Source organism: Myodes glareolus, chromosome 2, assembly GCF_982192425.1.
Source record: "Myodes glareolus chromosome 2, mMyoGla1.1, whole genome shotgun sequence".
NCBI classification, from domain to species: domain Eukaryota; kingdom Metazoa; phylum Chordata; class Mammalia; order Rodentia; family Cricetidae; genus Myodes; species Myodes glareolus.
The window spans coordinates 109,481,140-109,493,722 of NC_142027.1; the positions used below are offsets into that span (position 1 = coordinate 109,481,140).

At 48.6% G+C, this 12,583-nt stretch overlaps 1 long non-coding RNA gene across 1 annotated transcript; it reads left to right on the plus strand.

Moving 5' to 3' along the window:
• Positions 1-408: 408 nt before the first annotated feature.
• LOC146895468 (uncharacterized) lies at positions 409-7,111 on the plus strand. Its single transcript, XR_014997333.2, has 4 exons — positions 409-573; positions 5,865-6,088; positions 6,244-6,652; positions 6,752-7,111. It is a non-coding gene; the product is annotated as an uncharacterized LOC146895468 (long non-coding RNA).
• The last annotated feature ends 5,472 nt before the right edge of the window (positions 7,112-12,583 follow it).

The window sequence follows — 12,583 nt, forward strand, 5'->3', positions numbered from 1 at the left end:
AGGTCCAGGATGTTCTCCACAGGCTCTTTGGGGGTTCATTCCTTACCACGCAGCCCTGCGACCCTTCATGCGACAGCCACTGCGCCTCATTCATCTTTCCTGTCAAATGACAGCCACCTGAGGCCAGCCTCAGAGTAGAAGGAGGAGGGCGAGCTTTACCGAAAGCACGCTTGGGTACCCTCTGGGAGCCTGAACTTCCGGGTGGCGCCTCTACAGGGGCTGCTCTAGAAAGCCGGCTCGGTGATCTGGAGGACCGGGAGCCCCTCCATTGGCAAGAGGAAGTCATTGCGTCTGCGCAGCAGCTGTCCTCCGCAGGGAGGCGGGGTCAAGGGTGGAGCGAGAGGACCGCACTGGCCAGTGAGCGCACGCTGTCCCACGAGGGGGCGGGGCGACGCGAGGAGGGCGGGGCGCGACCGGATGCTGGAAAGAGTCTGTCCATCTATCAGATTTTTAGAAGATTATTTTTACAGACCCACAAAATGGTTCGTCGGGTACAGGTGCTTGCCGCCAAGCCTGATCACCTGAGTTCGATACCCGGGAGCCATATATGGTCAAAGGCGAGAGCTGACGGCTGTAAGTTATTCTCTGATCTCCATACATGCACCTTGTGGTGTGCACACACACAAAATAAATAAAATGTAATAAAAATGATTTATTCTTATTTTAAATTAGGGTGTATGTGTGTGTGTGTGGTGCATACGTGTGTGAGTGCCTGTGGAATCTAGAGGTTCGACTTGGGTTTCCTCTTCAGTCCTTTTTGTTTTTAAGATGGTCCCATTATGAAGTCCTGTTCGACCTGGAATGCCCTATGTACATGAGGCTGGCTCCCAACTCACAGATCCGCCTGCCTCTGCTTCCCCAGTGCTGGGATTAGGGGCATACATCACCATCCCGGGCTCTCCGTCTGTCCTGTTTTTTTTTGTTTTGTTTTGTTTTGTTTTGTTTTTTTTGAGACAGATGCTCTCACTGAACCTGTGTTTGATAGCAGCGACAGGCATCTCCAGAAGCCTATGTGTTCTTTAACCAGAACAGCTGAACACAGTCTCTTCTCGGGAGTGGGACTGTGTGAATCGCATGGATGGGAAGGGAGGAGCCCTTAGCGGATAGAGGGTTCCATCTGCAGGTCAGTTCCCTATAGTGTCAAAGCGGTAGATACTAGTGGGTTTGATATGTGGATCAGCTCCTTATCAGGCAAGTCAACTTTCCTGTCCAGCTGAGGCTTTTCAGTAATTAACCCTCCAACCTGGAGCTCACCAAATCGTCTGCCTGACCAGTGAGCCCCAGGAACCCCACCCCCACCTCTGCCTCTCCAGCACTGGAGTTACAAATGCCTGCCCCACCATGCACAGCTCTTTACCTGGACTCTGGGCGTCCAGACTCAGGTCTTCATGCTCGCATGACAAGCCGGTTACCAACTAAGCCATTTCCCTCGCCACAACAAACAGATCTTGCGTGGAGATAAGATCACAGGCCTTTGGCTAACAGGCAGCTTCCTACAATAACTAAGAGACCTGAAGCTACCTTTAGAGGATTTTATATAAACTACTTAAAGCTGTCATAGCTAGTTTTCTGGCTGGGGCTCTTTTGTTCTACCCGTCGACAGGAATTGTGGGTTGGAGGAGAAGTTCTTTTGGTGCTGATAGACCCAGAACTTAAGTTGTGAAAACTAGGGGCCTGTAGCTCCAGGCTTTAGGAGCCAGTGAATGGCTGTTAGGTTCACAGTCTGGGGCCTACTGCACTGGGCTTTAACCAGCAGAGCCCCCAGCACTTGGCAGCTATGGTCATCTTTGGCTTCTAGCGGCAGGGGGTGGGGCGTCTGAGAATCGTCTTGAAGTTTGGGGGCCCTCAACTCTTCGAAGAGCTAATTATAGGGATGTGTTAGAATCCAGCTGCTGGAGACTGAATACCTGCAGCGGTGCACACCCCCCACCCCTGACAGGCACCCTGCAGAGACATTGTGAGTCCCTAGATAATACACTTCAGCTGCCAGGATCCCTTCGCCAGGAGTGGCTGTGGGTAGCCACACATCCTGCTCCCTACTCTATCCTCCCTCCTGCCTGGGAATCAGAATCTCGGACCTTGGCTCTTCAGGCATGACAAACCCCTGAAGCGCCTCCAGTGACTGGTACTTGTGTTCTGCTTTGTTTTTAAGATTTGTTATTTATTGTAATTTATTTATTTATTTGTAATTTATTGGTATTATGTGTGCCTGAGTGTATGTATATGCACCACATGTGTGCAAGTGCCTAAAGAGGCCAGAAGAGGGCGTTGGATCGTCTGGAACTGGAGTTGCAGGCAGTTGTCGGGGGCCAGGGGTGGCTACTAGGAACCTATTGTGGAATATTAGCTTAAGATGTGTTATATTTGTTTATGCTGTAGAATATTTGTTTAACGATGCAAAGATGTGTTGCATTCTTTTATGTGGCATTTATTTAACTCTGTGAAGCTGTGTTACTTTGCCTGACCGGTCTACTAAAGAGCTGAACAGTCAGTAGCTAGGCAGGAGGGAGAAAGACATGCGACGGGCAGGAAGAGAGAATAAAGAGGAGGAGAAATCTAGTCTAAAAGAGAACGAGAAGAAGAGAGAAGGGGAGGAGGGCGCCAACCACACATCCACACAGCCACACAGCCACACAGACACATACCCACACAGCCACATACCCACACAGACACATACCCACACAGACACACAGCTAGTCACATAGTAAAAAGGAAAGAAAGAGTATAGAATACAGAAAGGTTTAAAAAAAAAAGTCCAAAGGCAAATGTAGTTAAAGAGAAATTGGATTATTTAAATTAGAAAATCTGGCAAGAAATAAGCCATGCTAAGGCCGGGCATTCATAAGTAAGACAAAATCTCAGTGTATTAAAAAACAAAACAAAACAACTACAAGAACCATACTCAGGTCCTATGGAAGAGCAGCAAGTGTTCTTCACTGCTGGGCATCTCTCCAGCTCTAATGCTGGCATTTAAAAAACAAACAAACAAACAACAACAAAAAAAAACTTCAAGACGATTCTCAGACGCCCCACCCCCTGCTGCTAGAAGCTAAAGATGACCATAGCTGCCAAGTGCCAGGGGCTCTGCTGGTTAAAGCCCAGTGCAATAGGCCCCAGACTGTGCACCTAACAGCCAGTCACTGGCTCCTTTCCTTAGCCTCAGCTCTCTGCTCTTTTGCTTCCACAGTGAACACACACACACACACACACACCACACGCATGCACACAAAGTCTTTTCCAGCGTGCATTATTTGAGGCTTCCTCAGACCCTTCACTGCCACGTTTTTGTTTTTTTGTTTGTTTGTTTTATGTTGAGTCAGACTATCTGGGAGTGTCACATGGAGGTCAATAGGATCTGAACTTGGCCAAAAGGCTTGGTTTCTAGTTGGTGGTGCCATCTTGGAACGTTCTGGACACTTTGGGAAGTGGGACATAGCTGGAGGAAGCAGGTCACCAAGGATGGGTCTTCCTTGTTCTTTGCTTCCTGTCCTGTGTGATGATTGGTTAATTGTCAATACCGCAGGTTGCCTGGAAGAAGGGCCTCTGAGCAGTCTGTGAGGGGCCATCCTGATTAGGTTAACTGATGTGGAAAAACCTGTCTTCTTTTCCTTCCTTCCTTCCTTCCTTCCTTTCTTTTTTTGTTTTTCGAGACAGGGTTTCTCTGTGTTGCTTTGGAGCCTGTCCTGGAACTTGCTTTGTAGACCAGGCTGGCCTCGAACTCACAGAGATCCACCTGCCTCTGCCTCTCAAGTGCTGGAATTAAAGGCATGTGCCACCACCGCCCGTCTTCTTTCCCTTTCTTAATCTCTCTCTCTTTCTGCCCCCCCCCCTCGCCCTGGGTGGTCTGACTCTCACTGTGTAGACCAGGCTGACCTGGTCTCAGACTCACAGAGCTCCACCTGCCTCTACAAGTGCTGGGATCAAAGGCGTATGCTACCACACCTGGCCTTTCTTTTTAAAAAGATATTTACTTAGTGTGTGTGTGTGTGTGTGTGTGTTATACGTACATGAATGCAGATACCCAGAGAGGCCAGAAGAGGGTGTTGGATTCCCCCTGGTGCTGGAATTCTAGGTGGTCATGATCTATATATGAAATTTATTGGTGACTTTCAGGCTGCAGTGCAGCTAATCCAGCAATGGCAAACTATAAATGGAAAGTCCAAGAATCTAGTAGTTGCTTAGTCCCACAGGGCTGGATATCCCTGTTGGTGGAGGTGTGGATGAGCCAGCCCCGAAGTTGTAAGCTTGGGAGAACTGTCCTCACTACTCATCTGTCATTCCGCAGTGTGGTGGGAGAGAGACGCCTCCATTAACCCTCTCCATACCCCCAATCCTTACAGCCTGCACCAGATGTTTGAGATGACCTTCCCCCTTGCCAGCTGCAGTACTCAGGAAAGCGGGCCCTGCTCCTCTGATGTGGGACTTCCTTCTGTATATGTGTTGTGCTTATTGGTTGATGAATAAAGCTCTTTGGGCCAATGGCTTAGCAGAGTAAAGCCAGGCAGGAAATCAGAGCAGAGATAGAGATAGAGAGAGAGAGATAAAGAGAGAGAGAGAGAGAGAGGGCGGAGTCAAAGAGATGCCATGTAGCTGCCTAAGGAGAAAGATGCCCAGAACCTTTACTGGTACCCACAGCCTCGTGGTGATACATAGATGAACAGAAATGGGTTAATTTAAGAAAAGAGCTAGCTAGGAACACACCTAAGTCATTGGCCAAACAGTGTTGTAATTAATATAGTTTCTGTGTGATTATCTGGGCAGCCGGGATACATACTAGGGGTCTCCTTTCTACACTCCTCATGGAGGCAGTGCAGCAGAGCTGGCCCTGTTGTGGGAGGTGTGGGTGACCCAACCCCAATGTTGGAAGCAAGAGAGAGCTGTCACCATTATTCATCCAATATGGAGCAGCATGGACAGAGGAGGGATACCCTCCCCCCACCCCACCTCTTGCGCATCAATGGCCTGAGACAGATGGAAGAACTGACCCTGAGGGCATGAAAGCAGGAGAATTGGCCCTACCCCTCCCTCATTGCTGCCAGAGTGAATTAGTGGGGGAGGGGGCAATGCTGAAGAGCTCACCCTGGTGGTGAAGACATGGTGTGGGAGAATTGTCTGTATTCTGTCAATCATATTTTAATAAAACGCTGATTGGCCAGGCAGGCAGTATAGGCGGGAAAGCCAGACAGGAAGTAGGGGTGGAGCAAAGAGACTGGGAGTATTCTGGGAAGCAGGAAGCTCCCTCCGCAGTTCTGCACAGACCACCGAAGAGGCAGCATGTAACTTGCCCAGCTGAGAAAGGTACTGAGCCGTGTGGCTAATGTAGATAAGGATAATGGGGTAACATATGTTATAAAAGCTAATAAGTAGCCTGACCTAATGGGCCAATCAGTTTATAACCTAATGTAGACTCTGTGATTTTCTTTGGGACTTGCCGGTTGTGGGGTACCCGGGTGGGACAGAAACCCCAACAAGCCAGCCTTCATGTTACAAAGACAGGAGAGAACTGGCGGGAAGACCAACCTTACAGTTGCCCAGGCCAAGAACCTGAGTTATGACTTGGCTCGCCCCAGTATCTACCTCATCTATGATCTGCTGGTGCACGGGAAGGGGCCTGACCTGCAGGCTCAAAGCTGCAGGATCTCCACAACACAGACTAACAACACAGTATCCAAGAACAGTCCCCGTGAGGACCCAGCATTGATAGTGTAGTAGAAACCAGAGGCCTCTAACTAGACCTTTGACTCAGCCATGAACACTTGCAAGTAAAGATGCATGGACAAAGGGGTTCACTGCGTGACTCTGTGTCACACTGCATATGCCATGATGAGATTTTTAATTTGTTCCTTTTTCTTCCTTTCTCTTAGATTTTGTTCTATCTGGGAGGAGTGTTGCAGCGGCAGGGGGCGGATGTGAAGGGACTGGGAAATGAATGGCATCAAGAAGAATGATGTGGGGACTGGAGATGTGGCTCAGCAGTTGGGAGCACTGAGTACTCTTCCGGAGGACCCAGGTTCAACTTCCAGCATCCACATGGCAGCTCACAACTGTCTGTGACTCCAAGATCTGACACTCTCACATAGATATGCATGTAGGCAAAACACCAATGCAAATGAGACTAAGAAAAAATAAAATGAAAAAAAAAAGATGCATGATGTGAAAGACACATTGAATAAAAAAAGAGAAATTAGAAAAAAAAAAAGGTGAGCATGGCCCGACTCTAAGGTCTTCTTCCTCCTTCACCAGGTGACCTGCGCTCCCCTCAAACGCCATCTCTCGTGTGTATCAAAGACCCAGCCTGGTCCTGGACTTTCAGCCTTCCCAGCTTCAAGCTGGATAAACCTCTTTGCTTCATGAGACATCCAGTCTTGTGTATTTCGTCACAGCAACACAAACAAACTCGGGCTGCAAATCCTCATATTCACGACTAGAGCCCTGTACGCTTGGTCACTCCCAGGTTCACGGCTGGAGCCCTGCACACTCGGTCACTCCCGGGTTCACGGCTGGAGCCCTGTACACTCGGTCACTCCCGGGTTCACGGCTGGAGCCCTGCACACTCGGTCACTCCCGGGTTCACGGCTGGAGCCCTGTACACTCGGTCACTCCCGGGTTCACGGCTGGAGCCCTGCACACTCAGGTGACAATTCGACATCAGGTGGGTAATGTTTCTGCGTGTCTGCTTAGATTCACACTTTAGTGCAATCATTTTTTTCTTCTTCCAATTTTTTATGTGTGTTTGTGTTTGCACTCACAGGCATGCCACGGGATGCATGTGAAGGTCAGAGGAGGGCCCACAGGGCTCAGTCTTTCCCTTTCTGCTATGTGGGATATGGGAGATTGAACTAAAGTTGTCAGGTTTGGTGGCAAGCTCCTTCACCCGCTGAGCTATATCCCTGACCCCATCTAATTTTTTCTCCTCATCCTCTTCTTTCTTTTAAATATTTTATGCGTATGTGTGCTTTGCCTGCATGTCTGTCTGTACACCATGTTTATGCCCATGTTGGGTGGCTCACAACCAGTCCCAGGTGTAACTGAAGCTCTAGGAGTTTTGCCTCCCTCTTCTGGCCTACTCAGGTATTGCATTCATTTGCACATTTCCCCATCCCCAAGTAAACTAAAATAAATCTTAGAAAACCAAGAGTCGCTGCAATGCAAGTTCAACTATTTCTGTTTTGTTTTTGTTGCTGTTTGTTTGGTTTGGCTTTGGGTGTTTTTTTGTTCTACGAAAACTTGGGGAGCTCATCATGAAGAGAAAAGCTAACATAGTCAGGTTACCCCAAATGCCCCAGCCACCCGCAACCGCTGGGAAATGTACAGGTGCTAAGGAAGGATGTTCTAGAAGGCCAACTATGACTAAGAGCTAAGTGGAGTGGAGGCTGCTTCCTCTGGAAAGCAGATTCCAGCAAGCCGAGCGAGTCTGAGAACTCGCTTAGGCACTCAGTGTTCTTCAGTGTCAAAGTTGTCCAAGTATTTTTAAACTGCGGAGACTTTTATTGATTTACCCAGCTGAAGATGGGAAGAAGGCAGTACAAAATTGCAAAGAAATCTCTCATTAGATGAGGCTTTCTTCTTCCCCACTATATATTTAGAAGGTTTCTGTTCAATATGGAACAAAACCACCCCGAGCTTTCTGTGTGTTACGGGCAGAATGGTGCCCCGACTTCTGTCCCCAAAGTCACAGAGTGAAGTAAGTCCTAATTGAGGTTCCTCATAATAGACTATATTTAGGGCTTCCTTTCCACCTCCCCCATCCCCCTTCCTCCCCTCCTCTACCCTTTATTCTTTGTTTTATTGTGCGTGGGTGGTTGGGGAGACTGTGCACATGCATCGCATACGTATGGAGGTCAGAGAACCATTTGTAGGAGTCTTCTCTCTCCTTCCACCAAGTGGGTGCCTGGGATCAAACTCAGGTCATCAGTCTTGGGTGGCTGGACCCTCGCCTGCTGAGCACAGGCTCTTTATTCTCTATGTGGGCTTTTGCTGCATAGCCTAGGCTGGCCTTAAATTCACAGTCCTTTTGCTTCGGTTTCCAGGGTGCTGGTCCCTGGTCACCTTCCTTCATCCTGAGACCCCAGTATCTCACACTTCAAGTTGTCCTACCTCCAGCTAACGGGAGCTTCATGTAAGAGCTCTTAAGAAGAATCATGCGTGTGTGCCCATGGATGCAGGTGCTCCCAGAGGCCAGAAGGCTGTGTTGTTTACCCTGGAGTTGTTTGGTGTGGGTGCTGGGCAAGAGCAGAATGTGCTCTTAACCACTGAGCTATCTCTCCAGGCCTGTGTGTGTGTGTGTGTGTGTGTGTGTGTGTGTGTGTGTGTGTGAAAGAGAGAGAGAGACAGAGGGAGGGAGGGAGGGAGGGAGGGAGAGAGAGAGAGAGAGAGAGAGAGAGAGAGTAGAGAGAGTAGAGAGCCTAGTGAACAACCTTAGGTGTTATCCTTAAGAACACCATCCACTTCCTTTGAGACAGGGTTTCTCCCTGGCCTGGAGCTCACTAATCAGGCTAGACTAGGCAGGGGCTCTACCATTGAGCCAGGCCTCCAGCCCCTCACTGGGGGATTCTAGGCAGGTGCTCTACCACTGAGCCACACCCCAGCCCCTCACTGGGGGATTCTAGGCAGGTGCTCTACCACTGAGTCACACCACCAGCCCTGGGTCATATTCTTCCCGCTAGAAGCAGTCGAGAACTACAATTTCTCTGCATTCTTGCCAGGATTTGAAATTATCAGTGTTATTGCCTTAGTCACTTTTGGTTTGGTTTTGGTTTTGGTTTTTCGAGACAATGTTTCTCTGCGTAGCTCTGGCTGTCCTGGAACTCACAGAGATCTGCCTACCTCTGTCTACTGTGCTGGGACTAAAGGCCTACGCCATCACCACCACCACCAGGCTATCTTAGTCATTCGAATACAAGCTTAGTGTTACCTCGTTGTGACTTCAATTGCCATCTTCCTAACGGTCAATCATATTAATGTTATGTATCGACTTGGAGTAAATACCTCATCATGTCCATTGTCTGTTTCACCTCCTTCCCTTCCCCTCCATTCTTCCCCTCCCTGCTCTCTGCTATCCCTAGTTTTTCTCTCTCCTTCTCTTCTTGGGATGGGGCCCAAAGCCTTTGCATATGCTGAGTGTGGTACCAATCACCCGTCGGATTGTTGATCTGCATCATTTCTGTCACTGAGAGAAAATACCCGGACAAGTCTATCGTGGTGGTGCATACCTTTAATCCCAGCACCAGGGACACAGAGGCAGGTGGATCTCTGAGTTTGAAGCAAACCTGATCTACGTAGAGAATTCCAGAAGAGCCAGGCTACATAAAATGAAACAAAGCAAAATAAAAACCGAAAAACAAAACCTCATCCATTGTTTGGGCTGGCCTTGAACTTCCGGTCCTCCTGCCTGCCTTTGGAGACCTGGAATCATGGCTTTGCAGCACTGTGTTTAGCCCTTAATATTTCTTCAGATATGAGCAGAATCCCTCCGTGAAACTGTCTGGCCTGGAGATTTCCTTTGTAGGAGTGAGGATAGAGTTAACTCAGCAAGTCTGTCTTGCAGCAGATCCACGTATCCCTGTAGCCATGGCAATGACCCTTGGTCACATTCTGAAAACCGAACGAGCATCCTCACAGAGCTATTGGGAAGGAGTTATTCTCTGTGCCCAAAATAGAATCAAGACAAACCCGGCTGCAAACCAGCACAGAGGAGCACACCTGTGATCTTAGCCCTTGGGAGGTGGAGGCAGGAGGAGGAGGAGTTCATTTGGGTTACATAGCACGAGGCCAGCCTGGGCTACATGCAATCGCGTATCAGAAAAAGACAAACTAAGGGCCGGAGAGATGGTTCTGTGGGCACGAGTACTTGCTATGTAAGCATGGGGACCTGAGTTCAAACCCCCATCACTGTGTGAAAAGCTGAGCATGACCGTTTACATGCCTGTAACTCCAGGGCAGAGGGGCACGTAGAGACGGGATTCTCAGGGACTTGCTGGCCAACAGTCTAGCTCCAAATGTAATGCAGTGAGAGACCTGGTCTCAAGACCATATGGTGGGGTTGCTGATGTTCTCCTCATGGGCATGTGCAGCCACCCACATGTGTGAACACATGTAACAAACGCATTTGTGAAAAAATTAACGCCACTATGAGCTAGGCCATCCTGGCAGCTCTGGTTCGGGTTAGGTACGTACTCAATGGCTCACATGTTGAAGACTGGGTGCCCAGTTGATGGCGAGACTGGGAAGTGATGGGAACTTTCAGAGGTGTGGCCTGGTTGGAGGAATCCATCACTGTCGGACCTGGAAGGACTCATAGCATCCCCGCCCCTTCCTCTTCCTCTCTGCTTTCCCGATGCCATGAGGTGAGCAGCCTTGCTCTCCCCCATTTCCTGGCATTCTTCCCACTATGTCAGAGATGCACAGCAGCCTGGAGACCGGGCTGAAACCGGAGCTCCAATAACCTGTTCCTCTTCTGGCTGGCTGCCCCAGAGCCACAGAGTTACTCTGTCAGGATGACAGCCAACACAGCAGGTGTGGTTTTAAAAAATTGTGATGTGTGTGTGTGTGTGTGTGTGTGTGTGTGTGAGTGTGTGTGAGTGTGTGTGTATGGCTGTGTAAGGAGGACAGAGGACAACTTGCAGAAGCCAGTTCTCTCCTTCTATCATGCAATCCCAGGGAATCAATCTCAGGTCACCAGCTTGGTGACAGATGCCATTACTTACTGCTTCTCACTAGCTCTTTGTGTATGCATATGCTATGCGCCCACATTTGCAAACACAGCTGGTCCTGCTCTGCCTCTTTCATCCTCATGCCCTTGAGGCCAGGTCTTTCAGCGAATCTGGAGCTAGGCTGGCAGCCGGCAAGCCCCAATACCTGTCTCTGCCTCCCCAGCACTGGGTTACAATGTGCCCTTGACTGATTTATGTGGGGGTCTGCAGATTTGAACTCAGGTCCTCCTGCTTGCGTAGCACACACTCTTCCCCACTAAGCCATCTCTCCAGCCTGACAGCCTGTTTAAAGAAGGCTTGAGGATTCACCATGCTCAACAGGCCCTTTGTATGGGACCGTGGGAGTCACAAAACAGGCAGGTAACCAATTCCTGTGGAGAATTTTGACGCTAGGACTCAAGTGAGATTTCCAAGGACATCCTAAACCAGCCTCTGCAGTTTGCTCCTGAAGCAAAAAGCTTGTGCCTGACCCCGCCACCTTCCAGCTATTTATAGCTCTTTCCTGCTGTGCCTGCATTGAATGTATCTGCTGAAATAAATCCTAACTGTGAATATCCTTCCATGTGAGTTATATGGGGCCAGCTGAAGTAGAACAGAAAGACAGGGAGAATTAAGGGGGGGGGGAAGGAAAGGAGTAAATGCACACATGCACAGATGACATTCACATGTGTTCATGCATGCACACACACACACACACACACACACACATTCACTTGCTTGGTGTACTCAAAACTATTGTCCTGGGGGCAGCCAACAAGAGCACATGTTGCTCTCACAGAGAACCAAGGCTCAGGTCTCAGTATCTGCATGGCTACTCACAACCATCCATACCTACAATTCCGGGGATCTGGTGCCCTCTTTTGGTCTCTCACAGGCAGTAGGTATGCATGCACATGCAGTGCTCATGCATACATGAGGCAAAACATACATACAAAATAAAAATAATTTCTGTCAAAAACAAAACAACACAAAATCCCACAAAACCTATTGTCCCTATGAAGACATACAATATCCTCAAATGGTACAGGCAATTCCAAAGGTTCCTGCTGGCTTCAGGGAACTTGGTCAGATGACAAAGGTCCATTTTTGCTTTCTATGAAAAGATGGGCAGCTGAGACATGATTTGCTCACAATTCCACCAGAACCGAGAAAGGAAATACAATGGCTAAGACTCTGTTTGGCTTCTGTCACAGGGCTACTTCTAGAAGAGGAAGAAAGGCAAGACAGTCTGGGCATTGTGGCGCAGTGTACCGAGGTCTGTGAAGTCTCCAGTCCTGAGACAGAGCCATGTCATTTGACCTAATGTCACTGCTGGATAACGGCTTAAAATCAAAATCTCATTTGAAACTAAGTTTCTCATCCAGAGTCACTATTGACAACATGATTTTAAAAAAAAACCCAACCACCACCACCACCACCAAAATGGTTTCAGGAATACACTGTGGAGAAAAGAATCACTGCTTAAGACGAGAGACGGTCCAACTGTTGTCTACACTGCAGCACCTTGTGCAGTTCCTAACATGGGGAATGCATTTTTTTCTTCGGTCGCAGTATGTCTCATCCCCTCACCGTATCCAGCATCTTGTCCCTCTGGATGACTGGCCACAGACAAGAGTTGGCTAAGAGTTTTTTTCAACCTCAGAGTGACTCTCATCAGCTCCAACCTAGCTGCCTGTTTTTCATTGTGTGAATTTTGAAACAGAAAGAGGGGGAACAATTGAGTCAGACATCAAAGCAAATTACACAGTGAGATAATTAAGTGCTGGAGAAGGTTCAAGCAGATCCAAGGTTAACAGTCAACTTGAACAAGAATCTAACAATAAAGGCAGAATTTCAAAATAGCTGGGAAGAGAGGGATTCATTAGAAACAA